At 52.3% G+C, this 16,498-nt stretch overlaps 1 long non-coding RNA gene across 1 annotated transcript; it reads left to right on the forward strand.

Annotated features, from left to right (window-relative positions):
* The first annotated feature begins 3,458 nt into the window (after window positions 1-3,458).
* Window positions 3,459-16,273, forward strand: LOC141570386 (uncharacterized). Its single transcript, XR_012494388.1, has 4 exons — window positions 3,459-3,557; window positions 4,612-4,727; window positions 5,316-5,455; window positions 16,169-16,273. It is a non-coding gene; the product is annotated as an uncharacterized LOC141570386 (long non-coding RNA).
* Window positions 16,274-16,498: the final 225 nt, after the last annotated feature.

Consider the following 16,498-nt stretch of genomic DNA (forward strand, 5'->3'; position numbering starts at 1 on the left):
TGCTCACCCCCATGTCCCTGATGCCCAGCTTGTAGTACTGGACAGTAGGGCAGAGAAAAGTGGATTGTCTCAGAAGGAATTTACAAGGTATTTGACCAGACATGAAGATGTCTGAGGTGAGGGAGGTTGAGGAACCAAAAATAATCCCCATGATTCTAGGTCAAGTATACGCTGCTGGGTTTAGAAAGGAGAGGAAGGTGAACTTGGAGATGCTGAGTTTGTGGTGCTGGGGGACAGAGTGTGGGGACAGACACACTGGGGTGAGGGATTTGGGAGTCACCAGCATGTCTCCCAGTGGTTCTCAACAATGCATATCAGAACAAAAACTGGAAAGTCCAAAAAGATACTGATGCCTGGGCCCCACCCCTAGACCATTAGAATCTGAGGATTCTGCTTGGCATTGGAATTTCCTAAAGCTCCCAGCTCAGTTGATAACCCTCACCATGGATGGTAACTGAAGTTGTGGGAGAGGATGAGCTCCCCAGAGCAGGGTGTGGGGCGTGAGAGAGAGGAAGACTTGGGACTGAGGCTCAAGGAACTCCAACTTTATGTGATGGAAAAGGGAGACTCGTGAGAGATTGGGAGTAGCTGGAGAGATAGGCAGAAAATGAAGAGTATGGGTCACAGAAGAGAAGGGAAAAGGGATTCATGGAGTGGGAAGTTGAAACTAATGTCAAATGGTGTGGCAACCTGGAATAAAGGGAAGAATAAAAAGGAACCATTGGATTTACCACAAAAAGTTCATTGGGAACGTGGAGGGAGCTGTTTTTGTGGAATAGGAGTGACAGAAACCGTACTGGAGGGAATTGTGGAGAAAATGGGAGACAAGGAGTGGAAACAATGAACTCTTAAAATAACTTTGCTTTAAAGTAGAGGAGAGTGGAGGGGAGTGTGCGGAGTTAAGGAAGGGTTGGGGTTTTTTAGGCAGGGAGAAACTTGGGCATTGCTGTTAGAAAGGAATCCAAATAGAACAGAATAGCATCTACAAACAGACATTGCCTATGTGGTCACTCAATTTATGACAAATGCATGGATGCAATTCCATGATAAAAGGAAGATCTCTTGTATAAATGCTGCTGAAGCACCTGGGTATATGTATGTTGGAAAAAAATGAACCTTGATCCCTACCTCACACCACACACAAAAATTAGTCCAAGATCGATTCAGAAATTTAAATACGAAAGCTAAAACTGTGAAGAAATTGTAGAAGAACATCTTTATGATTGGGGGTAGGCAAAAATTTATATTAAAAAACATGACACAAAAAGCACTAACCATGAAAGAAAAATTATATCATTTCATAAAAATTAAACTTCTGCTCATCAAGACGCCACTAAAGGAAACAAACTTTCTGGAGAGATGGAAATGCTCTGTGTCCTGAGAGGTATGAGGGTTACATTAGTGTATGCAGTTTTCTTTTCTTTTCAAACTTTTTTTCACCAAAATATATATGACTATAACATTATGTAAATTTAAGGTGTATATGTTGATTTGATTCATTTATATATTGTAATATGATTGTTATTATATGAATAGTTAGCACCCCCATTACATCATAATTATTTCTTTTTTGTGGTTGGAATAATTAAGGTCTAGATTCTTAGCAAGATTCATGATTATAATACAATATTGTTGTCTATATTTACTACACTGTGCATTAAATCTCCAGGACATATTTGTTTATCAGTTACAAGTTTGTAATGTATGCATTTTTTTCAAAACAAAGATTACACTGTATACTGTGCATTTAATTGTCTTCAATATAAAAAGATAGAAAAGAAGGAAAAGACACCATTAGGAAAGTGAAAAGGCAAGCCATATGCCAGGAGAAGATACTTGCAATACATAAATATGATAAAGAACCTACATCTAGAATATATAAAGTGGAGCTACTCCTTTCAGGCTAAAACTTGAGCCCCTCAGCTTGGCATTCAAGGCCTCTGTGACCACCCATTTGCCTCCCCAGACTGTTGGACCAGATATAAGCATACGGAGCCTTTGGGAAACTGAAGAGGTGTGGAGCTGAGCCCACATTCACCAGGCACGCTTTGAGGCATGCCAGGGTGAGGCTGTGAAAGGCCTAGAGTGCTATCTAGGGAGTGAGACACATCAGACAAGGCTTAGATGCAGTGCTTGGAGTGGAGGTGGGGTAGCTGCAGGGAGTGGTCCATTGGGCCCACACAGTGATGCACATTGCTGCGGGGCAGGGGCAGGCCAGTCACTGGAGACACACCTGACTTCCTGGGGGGGGCATTGGGGAGGGGAGGCCTGGGCTGAGGAACTGGATGTTCAGCCTGGACTTTTGTCCTGGTGGGTAAATTGAGGCAGGAGCCTAGACCTGTGGATTTGGGGAGGGTCTCAGGCTAAAGGACCCATTTCCCAGCTTTGTGGGGGTGGGGAGCGCTGGGGGCAAGCATCATTTGCCTCTGGTCAGCAGATCCTGAGGTGGGGTCTGTAACAGGAAGGGAAGGTGTTACCAGGGAGTAGCAAGAGCTGGAACCATGCAATAAGGCCTCTCACTGCAGCCCCCCGCCCCCGCAAGGAGCTGGGACCCATGAGGGACAGCTGTGACCTGGCTTGAAGAGAGTTGGGGACAAACACCCCAACTTCTCCCTCCTCCTGCCCTGCTCCCATGAGCACCTCATATGCATTACTCGGTCATCATCGTTTGTTTTTAGTCCATTTTATGCAGAAGGAAAATGAAGGTCAGCAGTGAGGGAAGTTGGTAAGTGGCTGAAGCACAGGACTGGAACCTTGACATTGGTGCTCAGGGCAAACCTACCGGACACAGAGGATGCAGAAGAGGTGGCAGCCTGGGATTGCAGGTGGAACGTGGTTAAAGCCAGCTTTGATGACCTGGAGCTTGCCATCAAGCGAGGTGGCTCCTTCAGGATGGTGACCTCAGCCCCTCCTGCCTCTAAGCCAGGGTCCTGAGCAGCATCTGGCCCCCCTCTGGTGTCTCCCCTCGAGGCCATGGCTGGACACTAGCCCATCACGTGGCCTGTGCTGACAGATTGGGTGTCTCCGGTACGCCAAAGGCTGCTGCTAAGTGGCTTCCTGGCAGGGAGTCAGGGGTCACCTCATCGCTGCTCTGCTCAAACAGTGCTGGCCTCTTTGGGGCGCCTCCCACATCTGTCTGCTACGATCGGGTGTGTTTAGCATCAACTCTGAGATCCAGGCCCTGCCTGGCAACTCTCAGGGTAGCGGCTTTGGGAACCAGTGACCCCTGGGGCAGATGGACTCCTAGCTAGAGGGGCCCAGGGCCCCAGTTTGAGCAAGAGCTGAGGAGTCTCACCACCGTGTTCGCAGTGTGCCCATATTCAGGGCCGTTCTGGGCTCCCTATGTTCCACCCTCTCATTCTGGCCGGTGGTGTTAGACTCCTGGCTCTGGGCCTCAGTTCTGGGCAAACCCTTGATTTCAGAATTTTTCTTTTTCTTCTTGCAGCGTGTCCCGCCAGGGTCCATCTGGGGCCTGGGGACTGGGCGAGCCTGTGTTCGAACCTCTGTCCAAGACTATGGTACCGGTCAGTGAGGCCACCGGGGCAGAGTGATCACAGGTCAGTCAGTTCCTGGGCCAGCGCCACCACCTCAGCTGAGTAACCCTGGGCAAGTTGACTCCCTACCTGGGTCTCCGCTGTCTTTGAAAAATGGTGAGGAGAGAGCAGAATAGATAACAGGACTTCGGCAGCCCCAAGATATCTGAGACTGGGCATGTGTGTCTCCGCAAGACTGCTGGGCCCTGCTTTCCCAGCAGTCCTTGGCTGGGCTGTGCTCAGGGGTGAGACACAGCTGCAGCCAGGAGGGGAGGCGAGTTGGGTACAGGGTGATGAATGCAACTAGAAGAAATGTCAGAACGAAGGGAAAGCATGGACAAGGCAGGAATCAGGGAAGGCTCTCGGAGTCACATTGGAGCTGGTCCATGAGCTGAGCAGAGATGTCTTGGGTAGAAAGGAGGCCATTGAACAAACATTCCAGACTGAGGGGAGGTGGTTTTCAATGGTCAGAGCAGAGGGTGAGTGGGGTGAGGTGGCAGGAAGGCCGCTGGAAAATGGGGGCCCGAGGACCAGGGAGCCAGGGGGTAGGTAAAGCTCAGCAGGCAGCAGGGAGCGTTCTGGAAACTAGGAGGAATGGGTAACTGAGGGAGGGACCGAGCAGCTTCTCTTCAGGTGTGGTCTGGATCACCTGAGGAGTTGTCGTTAATAAAATGCAGATTCCAGGCCTGTAGCGCCATGGCTCTGGCTGGCTTGGTGGCAGAGAAGTCTTAGGGAGGAGAGAGACAACCTGCTTAGGACCTGTGGCAGTTTGGAGGCCATGTGCAGAAGACAGCTGATGCCCAGGGTGAACCAGGTGGGCAGGCCCTGGGGGACCCCACCCCAAATGAGCCAGGCTTCTGGCTGAGGGTACAGGTGGGTACTCTGCGTGTTTCCCAGAAGGCAGAAGGCTTGTTTGCCTCTACCTCTGCTTCCCACGGCAAGGAGGGGTAGGGCCTGCGCTTTGGTGGTCCTGGTCAGGGCTCAGGCACTGGATCCCTGCAGCAGGAAGCCGGCCTTAGCCGGAGGGTGGAGTCCTGTCCAGCTGACAGCTGACACTTGCTCTTTGTCTCCCTCTCAGCAGGGAAGGTGCCTGCGTTGGTGTCCAGCTTTGTTGGTGTCCAAGCTGAGTCAGCAGCGCCAGCTTCCCATCTGGCCCCAGAGATGCCTCCAGAGTTCCAGGGCTCCACTAGAGAGGTCAGGATGGCCAAAGGCTGAAGGGCAAGGAGTTGGCACGGCGGTTGGTGAGGTCTTGGGAATAAAGAGCTTTTCTACCATTCGCAGGCAGAGGCTCAGTGGGTACCCAGAAATGTGGATGGGCTCTGTTGGGCCAAGCCCCAGACCCAGCTGAGCCAGGGTGTTAAACCCCTGCTGCTCCAGACAGCTGGGGGAGGGAGGGGAAGGCTCAGTGAGTTTGCATATGGAAGTGAGGCATTCCCCCAGATCACCCAGGCTCCAGATTTGAAATAATCCCAGCTCAGTGAGGGCTGGGGGCTGAGGAGGCCAGGAAGGGGATTGGGGGCTCAGGGACAGCCCGGGGAAGGTCCAGGGGCTCTGAGAGGGGCTTGCATCCTGAGCCTGGGGATCAGCTGAGGCCTGGCCTGAGCTGAGCTCCCTAGGTGCCTGGCACTGGCTGAGGCTGGTGGGGGCCTGGCTTCTTCCAAAGCCCTCCTTGTCGGGCAGTGGGCGGGCGGGTCGGGGGCTGGGCGCGGTCACTCATATCTTCCCCGTTACTTCATTCATTTTGCTCCCACTGATCCCTTGTTTATCTCACTGGGAATGCAGCCGTGGTGGAAACTGGGGCCAAGGGAAGGGCCAGAGCCTGGGCCACCTCCAGGAGGGTTCCAACCCCACTCATCCGCCTCTCTCACCTGGGTCCCTGGGTTCAACATGCCCAAGGCCAGCCATTGACACCAGCTGTGTAGGTAAGGTTGGCTCTGAGAACCCCTGACGTGATGCCCAGAGGCCAGGTTCTGGACCTGGCCTGTCTGTCTTGGGGCCTTATTTTCTCTGTCTGTGAGTTGGAGGTCGTTCTAAGTGAACTTTGAGAATGCTTATTGCCATTAACAACAAAGCTACCTTCCTAAGTATCAACCCCAGCCTACCCTATGCTGGCCCAGAGGTCTCTGCTCTCACCTGAGGCTCACATGTCTCCGTGGATTACCGTGATCTCCTTTAGGTGGGGTACAGGGGTGTTCCCAGGTGGGCCTGGAGATAGAGACGAGGCTGGGAGAAGACTCTCTGGGTGGGATGGGGGGATAGCAGCATAGGAAGTAGTGCTGCCATGGCAGGGGTGTGAGAGCCAACAAGGCCAGTGCCCGAAAATGTCCTTTAGAAACTGGTCAGAAGGATATGCCAGGTCCCTACCACACCTTCCTGTTGCAGGACTCCTGGCTGGGGGTGGGGGTGGGTGCGTTTGTGGTCCCTGGGGGCTTGGGTTAAGCAGGTCTTAATCCCCATCACCAAGCAAACCTGTCTGCCCTTGAAGATCGCCCCCCTCAGGTCGGGGTTGGGGGCACTTGGGCTTTGAGCAAGCTGGTCTGAGCCCTTGTCTAGTCAATGGTGTCCAAGGACACCACCATCCTGCCAGGGAGGGTCTGCCAGTCCCCTGGTCAGATGCGAAAACTGAGGCTCAGATAAGCTAATTGAGTTGCTCAGGGTAGACAGCTGTGAGTGGCAGGGCTGAGATCCAGTCACAGCCAGTCTGACCCAGAGGTTTGTCCAGTATCGTGCTCAGAAGGACGTGAATTCAGGCCTGGTACTAGGGTCAGAGCCTCAGTGCCCTCTTGTCTTCTTTCCCCCTGGTGACTTGTTTTTCCACTCTGCGAAATGGGGTGGGTGGGTCCAACTCCAGGCCTGTTTCTGCCCTGGTCCTGGAGGCTTGAGGAGAAATGAGGTCATATTTGTCTAGGGGCTGGAGTGTCTTGGAAGGAGAAAGCTCAGTAAAGACAAGGGCCCATTGTCTCCCCTTCCCCGGCCCCTTGCCAGTTCCCGCCCCAGTCACCAGACTAGGCCAACTCTGCCTGCAGACTCCAGAGGCCACCACGTGCCAACAGGGGGTGACTCAGTGCCCCCCTTCCCATTGATTGACACCATCAAAGCTTTGTTGAGGTGCCACAGAGGGGAAAGCAGGAAAAGAAGGGAAGGCCCTGGGGGTCCCAGCTTAGGGATTTCACACTTGGGGCATTACAGTGGGCTTGAGAGAGGTGTCGGGTAATAATAAAGAAGAACAGCAACTTGTGCACTTGCTTCCAGCAGCCTTGGTGTGAAGCTCCTACAAGCATTAGCTCAGTGAATGCTCACAGTGCTCCTGAGGGAACGTAGATGTCATCACCCCCATTTCACAGATACAGAACACTTACCCCAGGCCACCCAGCTCATAACTAGTAGATATGGATGAAAGAGGTGGAATTTGAACTAGAGTCTGTGTGGTTCTAAAGAATTTTGCAGAAAGGGTCTAAGATGTGCAGATAGGGACTAGACTGGGGTACAGAAAAAGGTCAGGTCAGATCCTGGAGCTCAGTGGATGGGGCCATCCCAGCAGAGGCGTGGATGCCTCCCCACTGAGCCTATGGACCAGGTCGCAGTCCTTCTTTGCTGTAGAATGAAGAGGTTGGGGCAAATCAGTTCTTCCCCCGCTAAGGACCGGGAAGATCCCTTGGCCTCTGGCACTGCAAAGGCAGGATAAAGGATGCTTCAGCAATTTCAGTGCTTTGAAACACCAAATAGGGCCACACATGGGCAGGGTGGTTTCTGGTCTCCCTGCAGCTCTGAGGCCCGTGGAGCTCTGTCAGCAGTTAGCCAGGCAAGACAAATAACAGCTCAAGCTTAACATGTCCAAGAGTAAACTCTTGATTTCCTCCCCAACCTGCTCCTCCCTGTGTCTTCCCAGTCTCAGGAAATGGCACCATCGTCCACCCAGTTGCTCAGGCCAGAAAACTGGGAGGCATCCTTGGATCATCCCTCCCCTCACCACCCACATCGATGCATTGCCAAGACTTGTCAATTCTACCTCCAAAATAAATCCCAAATGCACTTCCCTCTGTTCCTGCTGCCACCACGGTGTCCAAGTCAACACCCGCTCTCCCCTGGACAGCAGCTTCCTCCCTGCCTCCCCTCTGCCCGCTCCGCCCAGTCCCCCACAGAGCTAGAGGAACTGGCTTAAAATGGAAATCAGGTTCCCTTCTCCTGCTTAAACTGCCCCTCCCCCCAACGGTTTCCTATTGCATTTGGAGCAAAATTGACAACCCTCAATGGCTATGAGGTCCCTCCTGACCTGGCTACCTCACCTCCCTCCACTGTCCAAGCACTATCCTTCTCTCTGCATCTGTGCATTTGCACATGCTGTTCCATCTGCCTGGAATCTTTTCCCTGCAGTTCTTCACCTAGTTGATGCATTCTTGTCTTTCAGGTTTCGGCTGGTATCTCACTTTCTTGGCCACCCCAAACTGGGTTTCCTCCAGGCCATTCCCTTAAAGCCCCTTGTTTATCTCCTTTATAGGAATTTACCTTAATTTATAATTATATGTTTACTCCTTGTCTCTGTAACCAAGCTGCAAGACCTGTGAGGGCAGAGCCATGTCTGCCTTGCTCACCACTCTGCTCCCTATTGGCACTCAAGTCTCTGTTGAATGAAGTAACCACTGAAATAATAGCAGCAGCTATTATAGTGTATTGAGCATTTCCAATTCTCTCTCATTTTGCATATAATCATCTCAACCACCCAATGAGGTAGGTAGTATCAGTGCTCCCCATTTTCCAGTTGTGGAAACCGAGGTTCAGAAGCTAAGATTAGTCACCCAGTGTCACAGCCAGAATATAGCCGAGCCAGGTTCAGGACCCAAGTCAGTCAAATCAGAGGTCTGACCTCCAGCCACTACGTGGTTTCAGTGACACACTGTAATCAATGCTATTACTCTGCTCTATCAAGTCTTCGAGGTCATGAAACGAAAGATGCACCGTTGATTTATGGCCCATTAGGAAAGGTTAAAACCATGATAATTAAACTATGACATGTCATCCCAATTTCAAAGATGTGAAAATGTGAAACCAGTGCTTTTGGGGAATTGATGAAATATGGTATTTTGGGAACAAAACCATTGAGTCTTTAGGACCCAAGGGACAAAGTAATAGATGGATTTCTCAGCAGTTCTGAGGATTGTCCTGTAGCCACCGGGAGCAGGAAGCCCTGCTCTTGGCCCTGGAGAGTTCAAGGTGGAGCAAGGACAATCGAATGTGATGAGTGTGCTGGACGCTGCAGGCGAGGGACCTCAGGACTTCCTGGGGGCGTGGTCGAGGGGAGACCCCAGACCTGCTGGGAGCTGGGGAGGGAAAAGGGCATGAACAAGCTTCACAGCGGAGAGGGCAGCTAAGGCAGATCCCAGGGGATGAGCAGAGGTAAGCAGGCTGACAGCAGGTGGGAAGTATGCCAGGGAGAGAGAAGGATGCTGTGGGAAATGGTGTATGGCTCACTGAGCAGAGTGGAGAGAGAGAGCTGGACAGAGATGTCATGGGGTCAGTGGGGATGGTATCTGGGGGGCTGATGAAAGAATTGAGGCTCCATCCTGCAGGGAAGGGAACCCATGAAGTTATTAGGCAATGGAGTGACAAGGCCACCTTTGTAAGTTAGAAGGATAGAGTGACGGGCGACAAGAAGCTTGAAGGCAGCGTGGAGGCCTGGGAATGTCTGGGGAGATGCTGTCAGGAATCCTCAGTCGCCTCAGGCTGGACGGTACAGACGGTCTGAGTGAGGGGTATGGGGCGTAGGCTAGGCGGGGGACAGCCTCCCCCAGGCCTGGGAACGTCCGGGTCGGCTGAGAGCCCGCCAGAGGCTGGTGAAAGGCCCACTTACCATGACGGATGGGGGCCCCGTCAGGCCGCGCCAATTAGGCAAGATGGAGTGCCAGGGTAATGCTATAAATATCTTGGCCGCTGACTGGCCCAGGAATGTAAATGGTGGTGTTGAACAAGCAGGAGAAAGTGTTCAGTTCAGACAGGATGAGTTTTTTGTGTGTTTTAAAAACATGTTCTTCCCTCCACAAAGACTTCAAGTTGAGCAGCAAGGAGGCTGGGTGCCCAAGCGTTGGCTACTTGTCCAGTTGAGTGCCAGAGCAAAGGCTCGTGAAATCAGTTTTGGGATAAGCTCCTGGAAAAGCCAGTAATTTGAAGCCCAGAAAAAGCCTGAACCCCACTTGTAGGCTTGTCCTTGGTCAGAGGGGCATGTGGGTGAGGAAGTGCACTAACCATCCAGTTTGGGGACACATAACCCAGCCAGATGTTAGGGATACCACTGGCGAGTAGAGGTGTCACCCCAACATTGGGCTGCTCCCCAGAGCTCTCTGTCCTATTGGGGGTGCGGCTGGATAGGGGCTGGGACTGAGGGCTCAGCTGCTCTTCAAGCCCAGAGGCAGGGAGGCCTGGCTTTCTTTCCGGGTCATCAAAGAGTGAGGCTGGGAGGCCCTCAGAGGGTCATCTGGAGAAAGGGGTCCCACTGGCCTTAACACCCTTTGTAAGTTTCACAGCAACATTGACCCACAAGATTACCCCTCTGCCTCATCGCTTCATTTGTTTCGAACAACAAGGTTGCAGGATGACAGACGAGGGAAGCGAGGACTGACTGAGCAGGGGTGAGGGCGGGGTACTCAGTGTGCCTGAAGCATTGGTATACCTGCCTCTGCTCAGAGAGGCCACCTGTGCAGGGGGCTTGGAGCAGCCCAAAACCCTAAGTCAAGTCCTGAGAGGGAAATACACACACTCAGAGGGCACGAGGTGGCCTCATATGGGAGGGTTCCTGTTGGAGGCCCTGGGCTGGCAAATGGAACGGAGTGGCTACAGCCCAACACCTAGAAAAACCTAGAAAACCTCCAGACAACAGAAAGGGTGATTGATGTCCAGGGTAACTTGTGGTTCTCCGGTCCTGATCTGTGTGTCTAGCAGGAGGTTCCCTGAATTAGAACGGATACACCCTCCCTGAGGAAGGGAGAAGCAAATGGAGTGCATATGTGCATGGCGGGATGGGGCCAGGAACAACGACGCATCGAGCAAGTTCTAGGCTCCTGGCCCAAAGCAGCCCACCGCTAAGGATGAGGCAGAGGGGATGGGTCAATGAGTTCACTAGACTGTCTGAGGAGATTGTGGAGGAATTGACCCATTTGGCGAAAACTGACTGCTGGCCTGCCCTGTGCCGGGAGGCAGGGGTCTGGCCTGGAGACGGGATGAGGGCTCAGCCAAGATCCAGACAGAGCGTGGGTCAGAACTCAAGTTCTAGAGGGACATTCTGGGTGTGGGGAGCAAACTCGGGCAGACATTGGGGGTTGGAGCTGGACCAGCTGCAGAGGGTGGAGGGCAGCGTGGACTTGGTGGGCAGGAGCAGACCCAGAGAGCAGAGATGGAGGTCAGCACTCTACCTGGAGACCCCTGAGAAGGTGGTGGAGCCTCCTCAGCCTGCACAGGTGGGTTTGGGGAACAGAGCTGAATCTGCAGGTGAAGAAGATGACAGGACCCTGTGTCCTTGCCTGGAACCCCCGCGCCCCATCCTTCAGAGCCAGCAGACAGGGTTCAGAACAGGTGCAGATATGTGGTACCTCTTGGAGTGGAGAGGGGTCCAGGGTGGGAGTATAGGGGGGGCAGCAGGACCTGGAGCAGAGCAGTGGATGGGCTGGGCCCCAGGCTCCTCCTGGGCCAGTCTGGGTGGGTCTCAGGCCTCACCAACTGGTGGGGCCTGGCAGGGCCCTCCGCTGCCATGCCTGGGACGCAAGGTTCACCCAGAGTGGCCCAGGCTATGCAGACAGATAGGGCCCTGGCCTGTGCCCAGCCACTGGCTTCATCGTCCCAGTGGGTGTGCACGTGCCTACACATGTGCAGACATCGCAGCAACTCTCCAAGGGAGCACTTTTGTGGGAGACCAGTGTGGTGAGTGAAGCTAAGGGAAGATATACCTGTGGCAATGCAAGGGTGTGTGCATGCAAACCAGGGATCTAGTGCACAACTAAGGATGTGAATGTGTCCTGGGGGTGTGGCCTGTGTGAGCATCCAAGGGCTGCCAGGGCATTCTGGGCAACGGCAACGTGGCAGCAGTGTGTCGGTATCTCTTTCTCAGTCTTCAAAGATCATTTACACTGCTGGTCACTGCGGCTTCGTCTCTCATAGACACTCCTAGGAAAATGCCCCTCTTGCCCCTTGCCCCTCCACCCTCTACCCTATAGGCAAAAAGATTCATCTTTTTCTTTGTGGTTTCTTCCATTGTTTGGAAACTTATAAACACCTCAGGAAGTTTAAGAAAAGTTAAGAAAGTTAGGGAAAACTTATAAATGCTTTTCCAGAGGGTAAGAAAGACTGCAGTATTTCCTACTAGCTACTGTAGAATTTTATTACTTATTTATATAAGTTTTAACTCTGTCATCTGTCTGGAGATAATTTTAGCATTAAATATAAAGTGTTAGCCAATTTCCTCCCACCCCAAATTGCTAACTATTCAATTCATTTTATAATACTTGCTTTACCATGTGTTGCACTTTTACATATAATTGGTTCTTATACATAATTGCTCCTTTGTATCTATTCCAATGGTGCATATTTCTGATCTTACTCCAGTACCACACTGTTAAATTATTGTTCCTTTAGAACATGTTTTATTGAAGGCTTTATAGCATAGTAGTTAAGATTATGGCCTTTGAAGTCAAACTGACCGGGATTTATATGGGAACTTTGCCATTTAATAAATGTGTGACCTTGGTCAAATTACCTCACAGTTCCTCATCTATAAAATGGAGTATTAGGAGACCTATAAAAGACATCTTACTCGCAAGTTCAGGACAAACTGAGAGAGAGTTATAGGAATCAGTCAGACAGAGATAAACATCAACCTTATTACTGTGGATTTCTGTCCACTGCCTCCACTGTATTCAGTATTGCAGTAGGGGCCCTGACCATTGCAATAAGGCAGGAAAAAGAAATAAAAAGTAACAAGCCAAGAAACAAAGGGCATCCTTGCCTTTCATCCCTGACTTAAATAGACTTGGACCCCAATCACAGGTAGTACCAGACACCTCAGGTCTTTCCTCCATCCCTGAAGTTACAACAGCACAGCAGAAAATACAGGTGTCCTGGGGGAAGAGAAACAACAGTAGAGAGAGGACAGGAATGTCCTCTAGCTGAAGTTCCTTCACATAGAAATATGAGGTGGAGGTGGCGGTAGAGACTCCCCAGTGACACCTTCACAAAAGGCTGTATAGTAGGCATGTGGTGAGATAATGACTGTGAGGCACTCAGCATGGGCCTGACACACAGTAGGTGCACAGTAAATGCTGCTCTTAGTACCAACATGTGCAGGATCTTGTTCCATTTCTCCTGTTGCCCTGAATTTTTAAAAAAATTATTGTCACCTGTATATTTTTCCAGAAGAAATATAGAATCATTTGGTGTTGTTCTAAGAAAAAAACCCTCCAACCCCTGCCCTCCCTACCTGCATTTTAACAGGTGCTACATCAACTTATACATGATGAGAGGGATGATTGTGGAATTAATCTTGGTACAGGACAGCGGTGGCAGCAGGGATGGGAAGGATCGCCAAGAGAAACGGAAGCTAATGCTACAGAGGGGTTGAAGGCCAAGTGCATGACGAGGGTGACAAGGCCTGGTCGGAGTGGGTTGAGAGGTTAGTGAGTTCAGGAGACTGTGAGGCCAGTGGTAGCGCCAGCACCGGAGGGCCAAGGTGGGGTGAGGGGTGAGGGGTGGGGGTTGTGTGAGGAGGTTGGGGAGGAGAAAAGAGGCTCCAAGAGAATCAGATGGGCTCTCAGAGATGATGATGTGAGCACAGGAAGTGAAGGCCAAAGGCAGAGGAGGTACAATATGGGGGCTGACCATGGTCCCATAGTCAGGATCCTGGACCAGGGTTCAGCTCTGCCACTAGCCACTGTGTGACCCTGGACAAGCCGCCAGCCCTCTCTGGACCTCAGAGCCCCTTTGTCAAATGAGGGTCCTTTCCACGCCACGGTGTTGCAAACCTCTTCCCTGACTGGGTGTTCCCAGCCCCTGCGCCTCCCCCCAACTCACTCTTTCTCTCTCCAGACAGCCCCAGGCCTGTTTCACTTTCCCATTTCACCTTCTGGTCTCTGCAAAAGGGAAATACTCAGGTGTCTGGACTCCCTCCCTCCCTCACTACTCCGTCCATCAGGCCACTTTGGGAGAGCAGTCCCTCCTCCTCCCCATCCCCATTGCCACTTCTGCTTTTTGTCAATGTATTAGTTCAGCTAACCCTCACTTCCCGTCCTCTGTACCTGGTCCTCACCTAGTCCCTGGGAACACAAAGGGAAGTAAGCCAGGGACCCACCCACCTGGAGCTCACAGCAGGCCCTCTATGCTCATTCATTCTAAAAATGGTTTTGAGTGACTATGGTGTGCCTGAAACAGGAAAAACAGTGGTGGGTACCCCCACGGTCTCTGCTCCTGGGGGGCTTCCAGACTTGAGATCAGAGAGCCAAGAAATCATGACTCATGTGATTTGTGATCCTCAGGTCCCATGGCAACCCAGTGGGGGACCCCAGACCTGCTCTGGGAGTGAGAAAAGGCTTCCTGGGGAAGGTGATGTCTGCACTAAGCCGGTGGATGAGTAGATGTTATGACTACAGGGAGACAGGCAGAGAGAGTTCCGGCTGGAGACAGACAAGGCAGAGAGGGCTCCAGGAAGAGGGTTGCCAAACCCGGGCTGAGAGGGGAGCACAGTACACTCGGGTGCATCCAGGATGGCTGGGGCGGAGTTGGAACGAAAGACCACTGCGAGATCAGTGCAGGAGGCTGGAGCCAGAAAATACGGGCCCTGTGGGCACGGAAAGGATTTCTTATGTTGTCCTCTAGGTCGTGGAAAGTTATTGTGGGTTTTAGGCAAGTGATGTGATAAGATTGGCATTTTTTAAAGATCAAGCTGGATTAGAAGGGGGCAGGAGTGGGTGAGGTTAGACGACTTGGAAACTAGCCCACTAAACCGGATGAAAAGTAATGGCAGCTTGGACTGGTGTGCAGCGGGGTGGAGGGTTGGGGAGGGTGGTGGTGATGGGTGGTGGGTAGGATGGTGTGCAGGAGGGTGGAGTGATGGTGGCTTTAGGGGTGATGAGACGCGGTGAGGTGGCGAGGGGCTGTACATGAGGTTGGGCGGAGGTAACAAGACAGTGCTGGGGTGGTGATGGGGGTGGCAATGTGGCAGAAATAGAGAAGTGGGCAAAGATGAGAGATACTCACGAGGTAATCTCTCTGGAGCACAGTGATGGGCTGGATCTGGGACGGGGAGGAAGAGGGCAGCATGGAAAGTGACCCAGGTTTGAGCAACAGGGATGGTGTGATTTACTGGGCCTTGAGCACTGCAGGGTGAGCAGTTTGGCGGGGAAAAGGAAGAGTCTAGGTTTAGACTACTGAGATTGTGGTGCCCAAGGGACAGAGCTAGGCAGATATGACACTGCCAGTCTGGACTGAGGAGGACAGAGTAGGGTCCTCGGAGCCTGGCAAGATTGGGTCTTGGGAGTGGGTGGCCCCCTGTTGAATGCTGCTGAGATGGTAAGTGAAAGACTGCAACATGCCCATTGGGCTGACTCCATGGGGTCGTCACTGACCTCAGCGAGAGCCATTTGGGCCGTTCGGGTGGTTGGGGGCAGGCAGTGGCTGACGGGATGGGGTTGAGGAGCGAAAGGGAGGTGAGGAGTGGAAACAACGGTGCAGACAGCTTTTTGGAGAGTTTGGCTGTGTCAGGGAGATGAGAGACAGGGGGCAGCCAGAGGTGGAAATGGGGTTCAAGGAGGGGTTTTCTTTTTTTTTCCGTTTGTCAATGCAATATTTAAATACCAATGAGAGGGGACAGAAAAAAAATGAGAAGTCCTGGAAACAAAGGTGGTGGCTGGACTGAGATGTTAAACAGGTGGAGGGGAAAGGAAGCCAGGCGGTGGGGGGGGGGGGGGGCTTGGTTGTGTGGGGGGGCACCTTGCTTGAAGTGGCCTTCCTTGTGTTGGGTTGGGGAGAGGAGACTGGGCAGACCACCAGAGGCTTGGCAATGTAGGATTGGGGACAGTCACATAGCACTAGCCTCAGGCTCACGATAAAGGCTCAGAGCTTGGGGACAGTGACTGAGTCATGAAGGATTTCTGTGTAAGAGCTCAGTAATGAAGGAAAGCCTTGAATCGGCCTGGGGCTGGGTCAGAGGTCATTGCAGAACTCCTGCGAGGTCTGAGTCTGGAGTTAGGGTCAAGATTCAATCTGGGGTCAAAGAGGGCTTTGTCCCCAGAGTGGGGATCAGATGGTTAAAACAAGGTCAGAGCCCCAGACCCCTGGGGTCCACCCCAAGCTTAAGGTGTATCCCCTGGAGTCACTTATGTCAAAGGTGAGCTCTGCCAGGCACTCGAATTCCAGGGGTCTGACCTAACCTGGATCTCAGCCAAAAACCCTCCACCCTGAGGGCCAGTGCCGGCCTAGACACCAGTCTGCCTTCATGCCAGAAGGGCCCCCAGCCCAGCACACCCTCCCCACAGCTGGGCACGAGCCGAGCCCGTCCCGCCCAGTCGAGGGTGAGAATTCCGGCCACACGTCTCTGTGATGTGGTCACGTTGGAAAAATGTTAATCAAATATTCTCCTCCGTGTTTCCTTTCTTTCCCAGGCTGGATTCCTAGAAGACAGGAATTTATGGTGTGAGAGCTCCAGCCCCCGCAAACCCGCAGCCAAGGTCAACAGCACGAGGCGGGCAGTGCTGCCAAGCCAGGAGGGGAGCAGCGACTTTGGAAGCTGGTCGCACAGAAAATTAAAGTACATGCTTTTTTTAAAAAAATCCCTTCTCTCCCTTCTCTCTCACATTCCCCAACTGGGGACTCAAACAGGTCCTCCAGACTGGCCCAGACAGGCCCCTTGTCTGGGAAGAATGCCCCGCTCAGAGAAAGGGTCTGTGAAGCTGCCAGGGGTTTTCTTGGGTCGGTGGAGGGTCTGAAAGTAG

This window comes from Rhinolophus sinicus, linkage group LG03 (assembly GCF_036562045.2).
Source record: "Rhinolophus sinicus isolate RSC01 linkage group LG03, ASM3656204v1, whole genome shotgun sequence".
NCBI lineage: Eukaryota > Metazoa > Chordata > Mammalia > Chiroptera > Rhinolophidae > Rhinolophus > Rhinolophus sinicus.